This window comes from Perognathus longimembris, chromosome 17 (genome assembly GCF_023159225.1).
Source record: "Perognathus longimembris pacificus isolate PPM17 chromosome 17, ASM2315922v1, whole genome shotgun sequence".
Lineage (NCBI taxonomy): Eukaryota > Metazoa > Chordata > Mammalia > Rodentia > Heteromyidae > Perognathus > Perognathus longimembris.
The window spans coordinates 18871998-18893693 of NC_063177.1; the positions used below are offsets into that span (position 1 = coordinate 18871998).

Below are 21696 nucleotides of genomic sequence, written 5' to 3' on the forward strand. Positions count from 1 at the left end.
TCAATTTGGTTACAGTGTCTCTCACAGGCAGTAGATAATCAAGAAATGTCAGGCTGGGAATATGGCCTAGTGGCAAGAGTGCTTGCCTCGTATACATGAAGCCCTGGGTTCAATTCCCCAGCACCACAAATATAGAAAATGGCCAGAAGAGGCGCTGTGGCTCAAGTGGCAGAGTGCTAGCCTTGAGCAAAGAGAAGCCAGGGACAGTGGTCAGGCCCTGAGTCCAAGGGCCGGACTGGCAAAAAAAAGGAAATGTCAAAGTGGGGGTGGGAATACGGCCTAGTGGTAGAGTGCTTACCTCGTATACATGAAGCCCTGGGTTCAATTCCTCAGCACCACATATATGGAAAAAGTCAGAAGTGGCGCTGTGGCTCAAGCGGTAGCCTTGAGCAAAAAGAAGCCAGGGGCAGTGCTCAGGCCCTGAGTTCAAGCTCCACCACTGGCAAAAAAAGGTCAAAGTAGACATGGAAATTAGAGATGAACAACCAAAATGGGTTTTTTTCTTTGTGCTGTTTTTTTAGACTGGGTCTCACTATGTAGCCCAAGCCTGGTCATGATCCTCACTCCTCTGCCTCCTGAGTTGGAAGATGAAAGACATAAACCATCATGCCAAATAAAAATATGGTTTTTTCATTATTATTATTATTATTATTATTATTATTATTATTTACTGGCTAAAAGCAAAAGTCTGAGGAACACTAAGTTTGTTTTGTTCTTTCTTATTTTACATTTTTTTTGTTATTTTATAAAGGTGATGTATAGACAGTGTTACAGGTACATTAAGTCAGGTTGTTTTTTTGGGGGGATGGGGGTTTGTTTCTGGTCATGGGGCTTGAACTCAGGGCCTGGGTGCTATCCCTGAGCTCTTCTGCTCAAGGATAATTTAGCACTGTACCACTTTGAGCCACAAGGCCACTTCCAGTTTTTGCGTGGTTAACTGGAGGTAAGAGTCTCACAGGGACTTTTTTGCTCAGGCTGGCTTTGGACACCAATCCTCAGAACTCAGTCTCCTGAGTAGCTAGGATTACAGCCATAAGCCACTGGCAGCCAGCAAAAAATGGTTTTAATTATTAGAATTATGGCCTGGAGTTACATATATTTAGTTATTTATTTAGTGCTAGTACTGGGGCTTGAACTCAAGGCCTCATGCTCATTCAGTTGGTGCTTTACCACTTGAGCCACACTGTTCTAGAGTGCTTGCTTAGCATACACAAGACCCTGTTTGATTTCCAGCATCACAAAAATTCTAACTGTATACATTAATTTTGGGTGTACATTTGCATCTTGATTATGTTTTTCAGTGTGATCTACAGACCATCTGTACAAGAAGCCTTTCTGTGTGTGTGCACATGCGTGCCCACACCAGTACTGGTGCTTGAACTTAGGGCCAGGGTACTAGCCCTTGGCTTTTTTGCTGAAGGCTAGTAAAGCCCCACTTCTAGCTCCAGCTTTTGGGTGGTTAACTGAAGATAAAGGTCTCCACTGACTTTACTGCTTGGGTTGGCTTGGAACCTGGATCCCCAGATCTCAGCCTCCTGAAACTAGGATTATGGGTGTAAAACACCAGTGCCAGGCTTTTACACTGAACTCCTAAGCATTCTACCCTCCCTCCTACTCCCAAATGAGAACAGATACCTCAAAACAATATACATGCCAAAACACTAACCTTTATTAAAAAAAAAATACTTTTTTTTTAAGAGAGTATCTTGCTATGGTGTTGACTAGCCTGGAACTCCTGAACTCAATCAATCTTCCCACTTCAAACTCTCAAGTAGTTCAGACTATGCCCAGCATTATCCCTCACATTTACTATCAATTTAAAATTAAAAAGTAGCTCAATTATAGACCTTTTTCAAGCATGTGCAAGGACCTGAATTTGATCCATAGCACCACAAAATAATAAAGACAAAATAAAAATAAAGAAAAAAAATCTAGAAAACTATGCCTTTTTGTTCTTTTATTGTTGGTTTTAAGTTGTGTTTGTCTATCTGAGACAGGGTTTTTCTACATAGCTCTCAGGCTGACAGAAACTAGCTACATAACACAAGATGGTTTCAAACTCATGATCCTCCTGCCTCATGTCAACAGACCAGGCTACCAGATTTGAAATCAGGGCTACCAGTTGCTTAAGCTTGCTTGCTAGGCTGGCACTCTACCACTTGAGCCATATCTTTCTGGATTCTCAAAAACTTTTCTGCTCTAGCTAGCTTTGAACCTAGATCCTCTGAGTCTCCTGAGTAATTAGGATTATGGGCATAAGCCACTGACACCAAGCTCCTGGCTTTTCTTTGAGGGTTTTTTCCCCTCTTTTTTCAGCTTTTTTAATTTATTTGTTCATTTCTTGCATTTGAAGTACTCTTCAGTGATACCCTTGGCCTGAGACACTTGGCCATAGTCCTTAACCACTACATGACTGCAACCAACCACATTACTGGGTTTTCCCTCTTGATCAATTTTGCAGAGGCCTTCCCACTCGCCTAGTTTTTTTTGTTGTTGTTGTTGTCATCAACCTTAATAAGGTTGATTTGGTACTCAGCACAAAGAGCCTCCACCAACTTGACATGCATGGGCTCATTGCAGCTGGGGGCAAGCACACACAAATGTGCTTGGTGCTTGTCTAAGGAGCTTTGGTAGCTTCACAGATTCCATGTGTTAGGCTGTCTGAGAGCAGTCTTCAGCACCTCTTGTAAAACAGTATTAATGTCCATTACACTTCTATCAACATGCATTCCTTGGCCAAGGCAGTGGATTACAGAAGAAGCTGAATCTTGGGCACACTTGGTGCCTCCACCTCCATGTGGCTTGGCAACAGCAGGGAAGGAGAGGCTATGAGTTTTCTCAAAGCTCAATCCATTATTTTTCTTTAGCATTAAGGCAAAATTACCAGATAAAAATACAATTTTTACTGTCAACAGATCTGGTATATTGATTAGATCTTAGAATCTAAAATCCATCTTTCAAAATAAAAAGAGAACAGTGTGTGACAGATATAAAGGGACTTAGAACTTGAAAAGATACCTTACACATCTTTTAAAACCATGTTTATGTTATGGACATGGGCCTGAAAGGTTAAGTGGCTCCTGTAAGGTCATCATTAATAAGAGAACTGCAACTATAAATCTAAACCTGAAACAAAAAGATATCAATAGAAAAACCTGAACCAAGTAGGCAATTAGTTCATACTGTATCAAGGTAAAATTCTTAGCTTTAACTATAAAATGATCATTTAAGAAATTAACATTAGGGGCTGGGGATATGGCCTAGTGGCAAGAGTGCTTGCCTCGTATACTTGAAGCCCTGGGTTTGATTCCCCAGCACCACATATACAGAAAATGGCCAGAAGTGGCGCTGTGACTCAAGTGGCAGAGTGCTAGCCTTGAGCAAAAAGAAGCCAGGGACAGTGCTCAGGCCCTGAGTCCAAGGCCCAGGACTGGCAAAAAAACAAAACAAAACAAAACAAAGAAATTAACATTAGAGGATGGTGGGTAAAAGGTATGTGAGACTAAGCTTTATAATTTTTCTGTAAATCTAAAATAACAAAATTAAAATAAAGGTGTAATTTTAAAATTCTATAAGTAATTTCTAATTGAATGAATCCCATCTGTTTCCACAAAAATCCTAAAATATAAAAGCATTAAGATACCAAACTAAGTATAATAGGGATAACAAAGTACAAGACAGATATTTGTCTTTAGCAACCCCAATTCAAAGACAGCCCTGTCAAGAAAGCCCACAGACTCTTATCTCCAATTAAACACACACACACACACACACACACACACACACACACACACACACACAGAGTCAGAAGCGGAGCTGTGGGTCAAGTGGTAGACTGCCCTAATCTTGAGCAAAAAAGCTTAGGGACAGCCCCCAGGCCCTTGAGTTCAAGTCCCAGGAATGACACACATATATACATACACAAAAGTATTCCTCCCTGTTTTTCTGTTTAATAAGGGTACTAAACACTCATTTAGTCTTTATTATGCTTTAGGCAAGTTGCTTACTAATTTTCACAACTATCCTTAAAATAAATAGACTTAAAATTATACTTAAGGCTCAAAAGTATTTTTCTTATTAACAAACAGCTAGTATAACAATGTCAGATTTCCACTAACCTTCACAGTCAACTTTTCAACACATTTTAGTCATACTACTAGCAAGAATTATTACTTACTAAATTTTATACCATGGCTTTTTGCATAAAAATCACCACTGTCAATTCCACTGCCACTCCATTTTCTTCAAGTCTCTGTTATTTCTCGTCTATCTAAAGCAGAGTAAATCTTTAAAACAAACATTCCAACCTCCAGTCTTTTTGCCATTAATCCATTCAGAGCACTGGAAGAGAACAGTTTGCTGGTTTTCCAACATCTACCCTCAATTATTATTCATAGTCCAAATTTCTTTTTTTGAAATTATTTTTTATATATTTACTCTCCAATAGAAAAACTACTGTTTTCAGGAACTGTGAATCTTGAGTATAATGACACAAATTTGGAAAAAATGGTTGATGCTTAATATTCTAGTGGCATCCTAATAAAGATTGTCAATTAATTCCCGACATAGAGACAACAGGAGCTACCCGAAACTAGCTCTCCAGCTTTCTTTTTGAGTCTGTGAGCAACTTTAATAACCTCATGACAAATTTCTTCTCTGCTTAAAAATAGCAGAAATAATTTTTTTGTTTGTTTCCCAAGCCTCTTCTGAATACACCACTCCAATCATATAAAATCTCCAAAGCATCTCAATCCTTTTCACAGGCTTTAAATGACCCAGTTTTACAGTCTGTTCCAGGGTTAATATTTCCTGGCTGTCACCATTTGGGGCCAACCTATATTGCTGAAACTCATTCCTTGCTAATGGTACACTTACAGACTTATTATCCCTGGTTTGTAATTCTTGGAATGACAAATTTTTCCAATTTCAGATTTAGAAAATATTGGCAATGAAGTTTAAACAAATTTACATCTCATATATATTTTTGCATCGTATGGAGATTTTATACAATGTGTTTGACTGACTACCATATAAAGTCAGGAGTAGAATTTTCTACTTTAGAACTCAAGTTGACAGATTTTCAGATTTTAGAGCACTTCAGATTTTCAGACTGGGAATTCTCAAACTGTATTATTTTTCAAACTGTATTTTAATGTTATTCTCTACTTAGCACTTAGGAGTACTGTCCACAAGCTGCCTATAAATCTTACTCATTCTTCCAAATCTACTTATTACTATTCAGTTCTACCAACTCATTAGTATACTGTGCGAATATAATTTTGTGCCACTTTTGCTTTAGTACATATTCTGCACCTTATTTTTAAGACAGGGCCAACTGGACTCAAAACTTTCAATTCTCCTCCCTCAGCCTCCCAAGTGCTAGTATTGCAGGTGTATGGCACCATGCCTGGCTTAATGATTTTTTTTTCCTTTTGCTTGCAGTGCTAGTGATCAAACTCAAAGTATCAAGAACATGAGGTCCTCTATTACTCAGCCACATCCTCAGCCTATTTCATTCATGCTATTGAGTTAACATTCCTCCACTAACCCTACTATTCAAAAAAGTCAAAATATAAAATGGGAATGTGTTAAGAAACAAAATAATATTTAGCAAAATGAGCTCCAAGCCAGGTGCAGGTAGCTCATGCCTGTAATCCTGGCTACTCAGAAGGCTGAGATCTGAGGATCATTCTAAGCAAGCCTGGGCAGAAAAGCCCCCATGAGACTCTTATTTCCAATTAACCACTCAAAATCGGAAGTGGGCTGTGTCTCAAGTGGTAGAACACTAGCCTTAAGCACAAAGAGGCTTGGGGACAGCACCCAGGCCCCGAGTTAAAGCCCACAATCAATCAAGCAATCAATCAAGCTCCAGTAAATGGAAACAAGAGGTTTGGGGTTTTTCGTTGTTGTTGGTTTGTTTTTTTTTTGGGGGGGGGTGTTCTTGTTTTTTGCCAATCCTGGGGCTTGAACTTAGGACCTGGCACTGTCACTAGCACTCTACCACTTGAGCCACAGTACCACTTCTGGCTTTTTCTGTTTATGTGGTGCTGAGGAATCGAACCCAGAGCTTCATGCATGCTAGGCAAGCACTTTACTGCTAAGCCACACTCCCAGCCCCTTTGTTCTTTTTTCTTTTTGTCTTGTTTATCTGTCTTTGGGAGGGAAAGAGGGGCACAGAAATGGTGGGACAATGGAAAGAAATACAGCAGGGGTACTCACCAGACACTATGTTGAAAACAAACTATACAACTTGTGAGTGGGGATGGGAAGGAAAAACTGAAAGGAAAGCAAGGGAAGGAGTGACTTTGTCCCCGCAAAAAATATACTCTTTCCCTGACATATGTAACTGTAACCCTTCTGTATATCACCTTTATAACCAAAAAGAAAATATAATTAGAAGCCCAATTTAAGATATTTTCACTCAACTGTTTTATATTTGAAATCCAAATGAATTCCGTACTCTAGAGTAGCACTATAAAATTTTCTGCAAAGGTAACAATGACCTAAATCTGTAGTGTCCATTATGGTAGTCACTAGCCACAAATATTAAATAATACTCATTTCTTTAGCAAGTGATTTATTAATTTAATCTTATAGTAGCTAATTGCCTGATGGACAGCATAGCTCTAGCACATAATTTATTTTAGTTTTCTGTGAAATATTCAAGGAAAATATATCAAATTATCCAGGGACCTCCTTAAATCAGATGGCCATACTAGAATTAAGAATTAGAAAATTAAAATCAAAACATTTAACAAAGCATACAATGCTCCAGGAGCTGGACACTCATATCCAAGGTCTTTAGGGCATTTTTTTTACAGTAATTTGAAAAATGGGCTCTCTCCTATACCCTGATCAATACAACAACTAGAGTAGTAGAGCACAAGCTGAAGTTTAGCACTCACTTGTCAGCCAAGCTAGCTGTCCTAGGCTTGTGGCCACACATTTCCATCATGTTGGTATCTTTCCTCTAATCTTTACTATAGCTTAGAATTCATTTCTTTCTACTTTTGGCTCAGCAAATGTCTCTTAGATGTATGTCTTTCCAAAACTGTACTTACTCTATCTCCCCAACTTCCAATTTGAATTCAAAAACTCAACACTGTGTTTCTGTAATATAAGAATACCTACGAGGGGCTAGGAATATGGCCTAGTGGTAGAGTGCTTGCCTCATGTAAGTATTTACATGAAGCCCTGGGTTCCATTTCTCAGCACCACATACATAGAAAAGGCCAGAAGTGGCATGGTGGCTCAAGTGATAGAGTGCTAGCCTTGAGCAAAAAGAAGCCAAAGACAGTGCTCAGGCCCTGGATTCAAGCGCCAGGACTGGCAAAAGAAAAAAATGAATACCTATGATAATGTACTTAGTATACTGGTTTATATTTTTCATTGTATAATCACATTAAATAGAATTGAAATATAAGTTCCAAATTAATGTACCATGAATTTAATTGATACTTCCTTATGTAAACTATATTGAAAGATGAATCAAACTTTTTACATAGGGCTTGAGTGCAAACCTCCTGGTAGAATGCTTGCCTTATACTCAAGACCTTGAGTTATATCACTAGCACTGCAAAAATAAAGAGGAGGAGAAGGGAGGAGAGAAGGAGAGGAAGAGGAAAGAAGGGGAGGAAGGAAAAAGAGAGGAAGAAAAAGGAAGGAGAAATGGTAGGAGGAAGGAATCTTGAAGTTACACATTTTAACAAAATCTAACTTACTTAGTTTTAGATTATAAGAATATTTTCTTCTGGCACTGGTGGTTCGTGCCTATAATCCTACTCAGGAGATGAAGATCTGAGGATTGCGTTTCTAAGACAGCTCCGACAGAAAAGTCCATGGACTCTTATCTCTAATTAGCTACCAAAAAAATGGAGCAGTAGCCTTGAGCACAAAAGCTCAAGTTCAGCATCCAGGCCCTGAGTTCAAGCCCCAGAACTGGCACACACGCACACAAGAATAAAGAATATTTTCTAACATAATTTGTAACCTGTCTCTATCCTATAAAGCAAAAAGTTTTAAAGTGAACCTTAAGTAGTATAATAGCTCCTATATAAAACAAAGCTAATAAGTATTTACTAAAATGCTTAATGGTCTAATTTTTAAATCATCATACTGCCAACTACTACCTGATTTTCATAGGGATAGACAATGTATCTCAAAAAACACTATTCTTTACTACAGAGAGAAAATAAATTGTGAACCTAATCTATGATGAAAGTTTATAACCAAAAGTGGTTACTAAATGGGGTGCTGGTGGATCATGCCTATAATTCTAGCTACTCAGGAGGCTGAGATCTGGGGATTGCAGTTCGAAGCTAGCCCACGCAAGTCCATGAGACTCTTATCTCTAATTAGCCACCCAAAAACTGGAAGTGGAGCTGTGGTTCAAAGTGGTAGAGTGCTAAACTTGAGGGAGGAAAAAAAAATCTCAGTGACAGCACCCAGGCCCTGAGGTCAAGCCCAAGGATGGGCATGTGCATGCACATGCACGCGCGCACACACACAAAGTCAATGATCAGCTAGGTGCTGGTGGTTCACACCTGCAATCCTAGCTATTCAGGAGGCTGAGATCTGAGGATGGTGGCTTCAAGTCATCTCAGGCAGGAAAGTCCATGACTGCGTGTGTGTGTGTGTGTGTGTGTGTGTGTGTGTGTGTGTGTGTGTTTACACCAGTCCTATGTCCTGAACTCAGGGGCTGAGCTTCTTTTGCTCAAGACTAGCATTCTACCATTTGAGCCACAGCACCACTTTGGGCTTTTTCTGTGTATGTGGTACTGGGGAATGGAACCCAGGGCTTCATGCATTCTAAGCAAGCACTCTACCACTAAGCCACATTCCCAGCCCAGTCCATGACTCTTATCTCCAATTAATTACCAAAAGGCAAGTAGAAATCCAGCTCAAGAGGCAGAACACTAAGTCTTGAGCACAAAAGCTCAGGGACAGCCCCCAGGTCCAAGTTCAAGTCCCAGGATCAGCATGCACGTGTGTACATGCACACATAAACACACATACACAAAGTCAATGGTCAGTAGTCAATGTAGAAAACTTGTGACAGGTAATATTATAAATGATACAAAAATAGCTATTTCCTCAGGATGGAGATGCTACAAAAGCTAAAAAACAGATCTACCTTTTGACCCCACTATATCACTATTGGGCATATATCTGAAGCAGAATAAATCAGTACACTAGAAAGATACCTGCATATCTATTTTTATCAAAAAAAACTGTTTATAACAGCCAAATAATGGAATCAACTGAAGTACCCAAATCAGCTAAGTGAACAAAGTAGATGGTGTGTGTGTATATATAGTGAGAGATGTGTATATACACACACACACACACACACTAGCATATGACATAGCCACTAAAAAAAAGTCACAAAAATAAATTTCATTTGCAGGAAAACGGATGAAACTAGAGGACATCCCACACTGAGCAAGACAATCCAATCTCAGAAAACAAAGTATCTTATGTTTTCAGTTATATGTGAAAGCTAGGCCTAAAAGATAATTCATACTCCTGGGTTTATACATAATTATAAATATACGCATACCTAATTACTTAGATCAACATAGAACATGAATCAAGCTAAGAGATTACTCAGGAGGAAGAAGGGGAGAACAGAAAGAGAAAAGGCAAACTAATTGTGGAACACATCACAAATATATAAGAGAGCAGCACAGAGAAACTCAAAAGCTAACATTCAATAGAGAGATCGGAGGAAGAGAAACAGAATGAAAAGGTGGACAGGGAAGAGTGGAAGGGGGTTGTGCTGGTGGAAGGATAAAGGAGGTTAAATACTGTTGAAATAGATTATTTGTATAAAAATAAAACAAAGAAATCTGTTGAGAATGCTATTTTTTAGGGGGAAGGGAGCAAGGAATATAATAGAGAGGGTGAAAATAATTGGAACACAACAATATAAACCTGTGTGGAGATGTAACGATGACCTCCCACCCAATGTATAACTAATATAAACCAATTTAAAAAATAGGTATTTCCTACTATTGTCTTTATTAGGAAAGCACAACTCAAAGATAAAGAGGTCACTCATAATTTTATATACTTTAGTGAGCAAAGAGAACTAGATGAGTCTTTCTACTGCAGTAGTCAATATTTCTTCCCCTTCCTTAGCAAATGTTACACTGTCTTACTTAGTTTTGTGGGGTTTTTTTTGCCAGTTCTGGGCCTTGGACTCAGGGCCTGAGCACTGTACCTGGCTTCTTTTTGCTCAAGGCTAGCACTCTGCCACTTGAGTCACAGCGCCACTTCTGGCCATTTTCTGTATATGTGGTGCTGGGGAATCGAACCCAGGGCTTCAAGTATAGGAGGCAAGCGCTCTTGCCACTAAGCCATATATATCCCCAGCCCTGTCTTACTTAGTATAATGTGTGATTTGTCAGTTGTTATTTAATAGCAAATATGATAGTCCATGTTTCTCTATGTGTTAAATAACTCAGTTTTGTATCAACATTTTCTACAATATGCAAACTGAAAAAAGTTACTTTTGTCTAGGCTATGAGGGCTAAGGCTTGTAATCCCCACTACACAGAAGGCTGAAATTTAAAGGATCGGTATTCAAAACTACACTAAACAAAAAAGTCAATGAGACTCCAAAATAACCAGCAAAAACTGGAATTGGAGGCATGGCTCTAGTGGTAGAGTGCCAGCCAAGCAAGCTGGAGGTCCAGCTAGCCAAGTATGGTGGAATATACTTGTAATTCTAGCTCTGAAAGCAGGAGGATAATGACTTCGAGACTGGATAGTGAGACCATCTCATAAAAGCAAAAAATAGGGGCTAGGAATGTGGCTGAGAGGTAGAATGCTTGCCTAGCAATGCATGAATCCCAGGGTTCGATTCCTAAGTACCACATAAACAGAAAAAGCTGGATGTGGCACTGTGGCTCAAGTGGTAGAGCACTTGAGTGCTAACCTTGAGCAGAGAGAAGCTCAGGGACAGTGACTGGGCACTGAGTTCAAGCCCTAGGACTGGCACCAAAAAAAAAAAAAAGTAAATAAATAAGCTTAAGGCTTTTAAAATGCCAACAAGGAATAACAGCAAGCTTAGCAAACCTCTAACTATGACTTCTATTCAATGAATCATTTATATTAGCATAACAGTAATTATGCCCATAAAAATAATAGCTTCATTTTCATGAAAGAATAATGTGCAATTATTCTAAATGATGGTTTTTTTCCTAAGATAAAGCAATGGCTCTTTACTACTGATTTACTAAGTATATTAATATTTAATTTATTAAACTAGGTAATTATAAACTAACTTAATCAGTTCACTTTTTAAAACTCCTGTACTTGGGACAAACTTCTGATAAATAGCCAAACAAGCATATTAAGGACATACAACTTAATTTATCCCAGGATGCATAAAAACATATAGCTATATTTATAATAAACATGTTACTATTACTCGTCTTCACAGAACACAATGTCAAAATGCTGACAATATGAATACAAAATCTAAAGCAAACAAAATGTTTGTGAAATGATGTATGTAAATTTGAAACCAACTTCTGCTTCTGAGGAATAATAGAACAACTGGAAAAGTATAAAACTGCTTTTCAGACACAGGGCAAGAGGTCCCACAGTTACTGGCTTTTACTTGCAAATACTGATGGAAGGTCCTTCTTGAGGACCTGGAGCAGAACAGATATAAAAAATGGGCACATGTTAGTAGGGTTAAATTAACAGCAGAATGAAGATTACGCAGAACACACTTTGTTATTTTTTTTCCAGTCCTGGGGCTTAAACTCAGGGCCTGGGCACTGTCCCTGAGCTTCTTTTGGTCAAGGCTTTTTCTGTTTATGTGGTACTGAGCAATCAAACCCAGAGATTCATACGTGGCTAGGCAAGCACTCTACCACTAAGCCATATTCCCAGCCCTCAAAGAACATTTGAAAAACAGCAGTCTGCCTGAGGATATAGATAGCTCAGTGAGAGAGTACTTGTTAGCAAAACCAAGGCCCTGGATTCAATCCCCAAATGTTGAAGAAAAGAGAGGGAAGGGAATATGCTACAGCATGTAATGAAGAACCAATTTTAAAAGGATCAAACTGCAACAGTGGCTCACACCCGTAATGCTAGCTACTCAGGAGGCTGAGATCTGAGGATTGTAGTTTGAAGCCAGATTGGGCAGAAAAGTCCCCATGAGACTCTTATTTCTAGTAAACTCAAAAAAGCCAGAAGTAGTGCTGTGGTAGAGCACTAGCCTTGCGCACAAAGAAGCTCAGGGATAGTGCCCAGGCCAAGTTCAAGCCCTGCTATCAACAACAACAACAACTAAAAAAATAAAATCTGTTGGCACCAATGGCTTCCACTCATAATCCTAGCTACTCAAAAAGCTAAGATCTGAAAAGTATGCCTTAAACCCAGCTCAGCCAGACAAATTCCTAAAGCAAAAAGCCAGAAATGGAGCCATGGTTCAAGTGGTAAAGTACCAACCAGGAGTCAAAAGTTGAGAAGTGGGCTGGGAATATGGCCTAGTGGCAAGAGTGCTTGCCTCCTACACATGAAGGTCTCGGTTCGATTCCCCAGCACCACATATATGGAAAACAGCCAGAAGGGGCGCTGTGGCTCAGGTGGCAGAGTGCTAGCCTTGAGCGGGAAGAAGCCAGGGACAGTGCTCCCCAGGACTGGCCAAAAAAAAAAGTTGAGAAGTACATGATGTCTTGAGTTTAAGTCACTATCAGTGTGGGCAGGCGCATACACACACACACACACACACACACACACACACACACACACACACACAGAGTATGCAACACTGTGAACAAACTAAATGCTAATGAACTGTTCATTTAAAAATGGTTAATTTGGGGACTGGACATATACCTCAGGAAGAGAACTTGCTTAGCAAGCACAAGACCATAGATTCACCACCAGCTACCCCCAAAATAACATTTAGAAAATAAAGAAACAAATTTTCAAAATGCTTATTTCAACAGTTTTGGATACAAATATTTCCCAATTATATTAACTATAAGAGGGACACAGTCTTAGGTGCCTTTTAATAGGCAAAGCACACTGAAAATATTTTCTTGTTGACTCAAGATTATCATTATGAACAGCAGTAACTATATAAGTAAGTCATCCTTTTTTTGTCTTGAATTGAAACCCATTGGTACAATTAAAGATTTAATTTTTTTCTTTTAAGATTTATTTATTTATTTTGCCAGTCCTGGGCCTTGGACTCAGGGCCTGAGCACTGTCCCTGGCTTCTTTTTGCTCAAGGCTAGCACTCTGCCACTTGAGTCACAGCGCCACTTCTGGCCATTTTCTGTATATGTGGTGCTGGGGAATCGAACCCAGGGCTTCAAGTATACGAGGCAAGCACTCTTGCCACTAGGCCATATCCCCAGCCCCTCTTTTAAGATTTTTATTGGCCAGGCGCTGGTGGCTCACCCCTGTAATCCTCGCTACTCCTCAGGAGGCTGAGATCTGAGGATCATAGTTCAAAGCCAGCCTGGGCAGGAAAGTCTGTGAGACTCTTATCTCCAATTATCCACCAGAAAACTGGAAGTGGTGCTGTGGCTCAAGTGGTAGAGCAACAGTCTGAGCTCAGGGACAGTGCCCAGACCTAGAGTTCAAACCCCACAACCAACCAAAAAAAATTAGTAATTCTTAAATCACATTTGAAAATCCAACTTTGTTATGGGTTCCAAACCTAGAAAAATACATCTGTGTGTACATAAAAAAAAAATCCACACAACCTTAAGAAGTTCACAAACTTATTGTAACCCAAACAAATTCCCATAGATTCTGCATGGTGGAAGGTAGAGGTTTTCACCTAGTATTATCTCAATGATCCTTTCCAGTTCTAGTCTAAGTGGTGAGACAGCCTTAAGATTTATATATGTAGACTTGTGCTGTACTTTTTAATTGTTTCATTTGTTTGCTTATTTATTTGTTTTGGTACAGGGGCTTGAAATCAGGGCCTAAGTGCTTATCCCTGACCTTATTTTGCTCAATGCTGGTACTCTACCACTTGAGCCACAGCTCTACTTCTGGATTTTTGGTGGCTAATTAGAGATAAAGAATATCATGGACTTTCCTGTCTGGGCTGTCTTTGAACCCCAATCCTCAGATCTCAGCATCCTGAGTAGCTAAGACTATAAGCATGTGTCATTGGTGTCTCACAGTTTTATAAGTAGCTGCCCTGATTCACTGTCAATTTCTCTATGATTACTAGCTGCTAGCCAACACTTACAAAAACTCAACCTTTAAAAGTTCAATGAGGGGGGCTGGGGATATAGCCTAGTGGCAAGAGTGCCTGCCTCGGATACACGAGGCCCTAGGTTCGATTCCCCAGCACCACATATACAGAAAACGGCCAGAAGCGGCGCTGTGGCTCAAGTGGCAGAGTGCTAGCCTTGAGCGGGAAGAAGCCAGGGACAGTGCTCAGGCCGAGTCCAAGGCCCAGGACTGGCCAAAAAAAAAAAAAAAAAAATTCAATGAGGGCCCATGGAACATCTGGTGCTACATGTCCTATACTAGCCACTTTAAAAAGGAGAGATAAAAAAAATTATAGTCTTGTTAAAAGGCTAAAACAAGTAATTACAAAAAGAAAAAAAAAATCACAAAAAAGATTTTATTAAGTACTAAAGTGGAACACTGAAAATGACCAAAAAGAATAACAAGGAGATCATAAATCAGAGCAGTGAGGACAATATTGTTGAGGAAGACTTGAATGGATAAGAACAGGCTGGGTGCTGGTGCTGGGTGCTCACACCTGTAATCCTAGCTACTCAGGAGGCTAAGATCTGAGAATGGCCAGCCTGGACAAGAAAGTCTGTGAGACTCTCATCTCCAATTAACCACCAAGAAACCAGAAGTGGCACTATGGCTCAGAGTGGTAGTGCACTAACCTTTAGCAAAAAGAGCTCAGGGACAGTGCCCACACTCTGAGTTCAAGCCCACGATCAAAAACAACAAAAAAGAACAGGATAGGGAGATAAAGTCAAAAGGGCATTACAAAGACATCTTAAGTATAGGGAGAGAAGGTATAATAAGAGTTGTGTGGGGCTGGGGATAAGGCCTAGTGGCAAGAGTGCTTGCCTCCTATACATGAAGACCTGGGTTCAATTCCCCAGCACCACATATACAGAAAATGGCCAGAAGTGGCACTGTGGCTCAAGTGGCAGAGTGCTAGCCTTGAGCAAAAAAGAAGCCAGGGACAGTGCTCAGGTCCTGAGTCCAAGCCCCTGGACTGGTTAAAGAAGAAAAAAGAAAAAAAAAAAAAAAAAACTCTTTGGGGAGGCCATTCCTGGGACTTGAACTCAGGGAACTGTTCTTAAGCTGAACAATCGAACTCAGACTTTATGCATTCTAGGCAAGCATTCTACCACCAAGCCACATTCCCAGCCTCCTGAAAAACCTTCTGTTACTGTAAAATAACCTAGTTGTCTCCTGAATGACACACAACCAAAGCCAAAATCTCCCTTAGTCTCTTGCAAAATAATCAATCAATATGTCCATTCGCCTACAAATAGTAAATCCGAAACTGCATTAATTTTCTTCCTTAATCTCTTTCAAATACATCATGTCAACCCTACTCCTTAGATTTCTATAATCTTCCTACATATAACTTGACATCTAATTTCTATATAGCTATTGATCATCAATAAAATTTGAATATAAAGACCTCCAGTTTTGGAGGTGCAGATGTGGTTCAAATGGTAGAGTACTAGCCTTGAGCAAAAATGATAAGCAAGAGCATAAGGCCCTGAGTTCAAGCCCCAGTATACCCATATACACATACACACAGAAAAAGACCTCCAGTTTAGGCAGAAAGCCATGTAATGTCACAATTATTCAGCAGTGACACATGTATTTATCTGTTTTGAAGTACTAGGGATAGAACTCGGGCCTTGTGAATGCTAGCCAAGTGGTCTTCACTGAGCTAAATTCCCATCCATGTTTAAAAAAAAATATGTGTAGGGGTGATACTGGGGCTTGAACTCAGGGCCTCATTAATCTGGTTGTTTATATTAAATGGAGTGTAAAATACTGTGAGGCTAATAAGTTTTTCTGGGTTTGGGGGAGGCAGGACTAAGGTAGTACTGGGATTTGAACTAAGAGCTTTGTTCTTTACAGGCAGGTGTTCTATGACTTGAGTCATGCTTTTTTGCTTTTCTTATCTTTTTGGTCGGGCCTTGCCATTTATAGATACCAGGTCTTCTATTTGCACTTACCCATAGCTGGGATGACAGGCACACATCACAGCAACCAGTTGTTTTTTGTGTGGTTTTTTGTTGTTTTTTTTTTCAGATGCAATCTCTCAAACATTTTGCCTGGACTGGTCTTAAACAATCCTCTTGATCTCCTCCTGAGTAGCTAGGATTATAGGCTTGAGCCCAGCTTTACTGCAAATTTCTGAAAGATTACCTGTATTTAAAAATCTGTAGGACTGGGAATGTGGCTTAGTGATAGAGTACTACTTGCCTAGTGTGCACAAAGCTCTGGATTGATTCCTCAGTACCAAATAAACAGAAAAAGACAAGTAGTACTGTAGCTCAAGTGGTGAAATGCTAGCCTTGAGCAAAAGAAACTCAGGGACAGTGCTCAGGCCCTGAGTTCGAGCTCCAGGACTGGCAAAAAAAAAAATTAATCTGTGTTCTGGGCCCGGCAATGGTGACTCACACCTATAAACCTAGTACTTGTGAAACTGACACCTGGTTGCTGGTTCAAAGCCAACCCTGGCAGGAAAGTCCCATGAGAATCATCTCCAATTAACTACCAAAAAAGCCAGAAGTGAATCTGTTACTCAAGTGGTAGAGCACTAGCCTTGGGCACAAAAGCTCAGGGACAGCACCCAGGCCCTGAGTTCAAGCCCCAGGATCAGAACAAAACAACAACAACAAAAAATCTTTGTTCTAAGCTGGCCATTTGTGGCCAAATACTTGTAAGGCTGATGAGATCTAGAGGATCTCAGGGTGAAAATAGCTTGGGAAGAAAAGACCACAAGATTCTAAAACCAGTTTACAAGCAAAATGCCAGACTGGAAATGCTACTCAAGTGGTAAAGCACCAGCTGTGAGCAAAAAGACAAAGGAAAGAACAGGTTCTGAAGTCAAGTCCCAGTACCAGCACACACACAAAAATCTATATTCCAAATCCAACAAAATTAAAGTTATTTATTTGATTCCTATTTAAAGTTCTCAAAAAGGGAACTTCCAAAATCCATTTGTGTTGATAAAAATGAACAATTTCACAAATCCCATTTGTACCTGCTTATGGGCCAAAAAAAAAAATCCAACTTTATTCCAATACTAAGACTACTAAACTTTAAAAAAAGCATCACCATTATTTTATCTGATATTATTTTATTCAACCACATGGAAAAAATTCATATGGCAATTATTATCTATTATTCAGAAGTTTGGTATAACATTTTATCATAGTAGGAAGTTATTGTGAAACTTATTCTAAGTTGCCAAAATTAGCTAATACATTTTTTTTTCCCCAGCCCTGGGCCTTGACCTCAGGGCCTGAGCACTGTCCCTGTCTTCTTTTTGCTCAAGGCTAGCACTCTACCATTTGAGCCACAGCACCACTTTCGGCTTTTTCTATATATGTGGTGCTGAGGAATCCAACCCTGGGCTTCATGCATAGGAGGCGAGCACTTTTACCACTAGGCCATATTCCCAGTCCTAGCTAATACATATTACCAAAACAAAACTTCATGTATCAACATTTTTTTTTATGGTAAGGGTCAAACCCACAGCTTTTTCATGCTAAGCAAACACTATAGTCCTCTAAAACTATCCTATTCTTAAAAAGATAGTGGCTATCTCTAACTCGTTTATATTAGCATAAATAATCAGTTCAATCAAAAAAGTCATGCAAACAAAGAAATACCCCCAACTTCCTCTTGCTAATAATCAATCACATTTCCTTACTACAAGACATTTTCCTTCTAAATAAAAAAAACAAAAAACATTTACTCATCTTTTCCTTTTTTTTTTTTTCCTTTTTGACACCCAGCATTTTACTAGTGGAGATACTCGCTTTGGTCTACCCAAAGGGGCTAGAATAATTATTTTGCTGACATCTTTGGTGTGGAATACTTATGATTAGTTAAAAGCACCAAGTCTTTCTGTTATCTAATAACTTATCAATTTCTTTCATAATACGAGACCACTTATCATGTATATGTCTAGCTATACACAAATATTTTGTGTTAACAAGCAGTTCTGAAATTATCCAAAAGACTATATATTTTCTATAACATAGAGCACTTCCCTATCATATGGGAAGCACCAGGTTTGATTCCCCATGGGGGGGGGGGGGGGAACAAAAGCACTGAGTTTAAACCTGAGATACTATCTTTTAGTTTGAAAATACTGTCTTATTACTCCAAGACTACTAAAGCCCTCTAAACCAATTGGTTCTTAGAAATTCCTTCATGTATAAAACATTAGAATTATAACCAAATTAACAAATCAGATACCAGAATGCCAAAAATTAAGTCATTTAAAGGGAATCTAGAGAAAGAGCCAGTTGTGAAAGAACAGGAAGTGATCACTGCCATTTTGTAGATGAACTATTTAGAAACACAAGAAGTGCCATACTAATCTGGAATCAAGACAAGCTAGTTGCTCTGAGTATTCTGACACTGGCATCCGAAATACCCTTATACTGTTTTTCCTTCATAATGAATGTATCGTCTTGATCATCAAAACTTTTATCACTTTTAGAGTTTTTGCCACTGTGGAAAAGTTTTTTGACTTTGCATGCTGAAATAGAGCACCTTATATCCTACATATGTCCTGAATTTTTATAGTCTTTATGGATAAATTATCTCTTTGTATATCTTTCTAAGATAAAAGCTGTCACTTTACTGAGCTATGGGCTTAGGCTTATACATGCTAGTAAATATTAATTCATTCCCAAGCGTACAGTTTGCCACAAGCTCTATATATCAGAATGTACAACTTTGTTATGAAGTAAAGAATCAAATGAACAGTACCATCAAATTAAGTAAGATGAGATGAACATGGAAGGAAATAAAGAAGGCATAGAGAATTCCATTTTGTGAAGAAAACCTAAACTGCAACAAAATCTTGAAATGAGATGACAGAAACCAAATCAGTGCTAGTACTATTGCTAACATCTTATTCAAACCGGTTTCAAAATGCAACACACCAATTAAGATATATTTAATAACAGCATAATTTAATTCATTTTGAATAAAACTTAAACACCAGTACAACTTGCTAGTAAAATATCATGGCAGAGCTTATTTGTAACATTTTCATTATCTTCAGCATCACTTTATTTTTAAAAGTATTTAATTCAACTAATATTCCTATAAGGAGCATTTAAAAATAAACCACCTGTAAATCTAAACATTTAAAGAAAAAACTATATATATATATATATATCAACTCCTTCAAGACCAGAAGACTATTTTTTTAGTTTCAAAAGGCCCTTGGCAACACACTTCCAGAATGTTAAATTGTATTTAGTTATTCCCACTCTACTAAGGATAAAGCCAGTAATTACTGCAAAGCAGGTAAGTACAGAGTATAGATTATCTGAGCATGAGACTTGGAGGCATGGTTTAAGTGGTCCAACACCTTACCGGTAAATGAAAACCCCATATAGGAAGAGAGAGAGAGAGAGAGAGAGAGAGAGAGAGAGAGAGAGAGAGAGAGAGAGAGAGAGAGAGAGAGAGAGAGACAGATAGATAGATAGACAGACAGACAGACATATAGATATGTCATACTTGGGTAGATTAGCGTTTTGCACTTCCTTCACAAACAGCATTTGCTACAGAAATGACCTCGTAATTTTTAGAAACTTTTATGTATCATACAAAATAATATTAACCTTTAAAGTTCACAATCCAGGGGCAAATGTTCATCAGTGTGTCTGTATCTTGGATGATTCTTCAAAAAGCCAGACAAAGGAAAAAAGGAGGAAGGATAGAATGAGAGGATACGAAATTATTCTATGCTAAACCTAAGAAAATTCAACTTGCTCAAAAAAAAAAAAAGTCAAACTAGACCTCTCTCAAAAAGAGACACCAAAACAGAGAACGGGATCCTCTTCCATAGGTCATATCACCCCTAACAATAACAGAAACAAATACACTTCCCACGGAAAGACCTCAGGGGAAGAGCATGAAAGTTACTGTTATCGATTGTAAAACCAAAGGAAACCGAATAACCTCTCCAAAGGAAACGCCATTACTTCCCTCTCCTGTCCCCCCTCCCTTCAGTGTATACAAGGATCTGTGCATGAAGAAACTGACTTGGACTTCTGCAGCATTGCAGTAGACCCGAGGATGGGAAGGAGGGTACGGGAGAGGGAGAGAAATGATTCCATCACCTCTTCAGAAAGGGGTATAGATTTCCTGGGTGGAGGGGGACAGTGGAATCTACCCAGCTGGCTATCCAGGGCAGTCTTCATTCCCAAGAATACACGGACAGTACAAAGACGAAGCGGGAGGAGCAGAGGACCAGAAGGAAAAGGGACCTCGCGCCTTTAAATCCGAGTGAACATCAACCTAGTCTCCCAACTAGGGCCACACCTTCCTAGAAACATCCCCTTCCACCACCCCTTCCGGTGACCCTCAGGAAAAAGGAATTTAATTGCTCTTGCCCCTTTCAAAACAGGAGGGCGCCCAGCACACCAGCTTCTACACCCCACCCACAGAATCACAGACCCTCCTTGTCTCCCTCCCCCGCCACCCCACCCCCACACCCCTTCTTCCACCCAGAGGCCTGAATTTCCCCGCCCCCCTCCGAGCCTCCTTTTCCCCAGGCAGAGGTGCCCTTACCCTTTCCGTCGATAGGTCGGCGGCCGCCAAGGCAAGGCGCAGCCCCCCGTAGCGCTCCGGTGGCCGCTAGGCTGGAGGCCGCGGAGTGAGGAGGGGGTCCGGCGACAGACCGCCGCCCCCCCACCCCCGGAGCCCCAGCCAGCCGCCCAGCCCAAGCTCTGCGACAAGGGGCGGGAAGGGGGGGCGGGGGGGCGAAGGGACGACCCGGGTCGAGGAAGCGCCCTCAAGCCCTCAGGCTCAACTAAGATGGCGCGGGGAAGTGCCGGGAGCCGCCGCTGCCGCCTCGGGGGAACCGGCCCGGGCCTCGGCCGCCTCCGGTCCTCACACAGCCGAGGCCCTCTCGGGCCCCCGCCGCGGCCCGTCCGCGGGCGGGCCCCCCGCTCAGTCCTCCGCCACCACCACCACCACCCCTGGGAAGGGGGCGCTCACAAAGGGAAGAGAGGCCGCGGACCGGGCGGCGGGCTGGGGCGGGGTCCCCGGGGGCCGGGAGGCCTCAGAGGTTCCCGGGTGCTTAAGCGCTCTCGGCCCGTCAAGGGCTCAGGGCGAGCGGGACCCTTCCTCGCTCCTCAGGCAAGCGACGGCACCGACTCACTCTCTTTTGCCACCCTCCCTCTCTCCTTCCGAGCCCTGAAGCCACAGAGCCCGGCCGCTGCCCTGTTCCCCCCCTTTCCCCGACACCACTCCCCTCCTCCCGACAGTCATCCCAGTCTCCAATCTCGCGAGATTTCCCTCCTGACAGGCCCGACCCTGCGCGAGACACGACGGCGTGCGTGTGCGCGCCCTCGCGGGCGCGCGCGAATACTTTGGGCGGAGCCGCCTGGGCTGCGGGAGTTTTTTTGTTGTTGTTGTTTTTTGTTTTGCCTGCGCCCAGCCCCACCTGGGCTCTTGCTG

At 40.7% G+C, this 21696-nt stretch overlaps 1 protein-coding gene across 1 annotated transcript in view; it reads right to left on the bottom strand.

The window, feature by feature from the left end:
- Nucleotides 1-21472, bottom strand: part of Taok1 (TAO kinase 1) — a 97993-nt gene extending 76521 nt beyond the window's left edge. Inside the window, exon 1 of the mRNA XM_048366793.1 lies at nt 20806-21472. The gene's annotated coding sequence lies outside the window, so the exon portion shown is untranslated. The remainder of the gene's footprint in view (nt 1-20805) is intronic.
- Nucleotides 21473-21696: the final 224 nt, after the last annotated feature.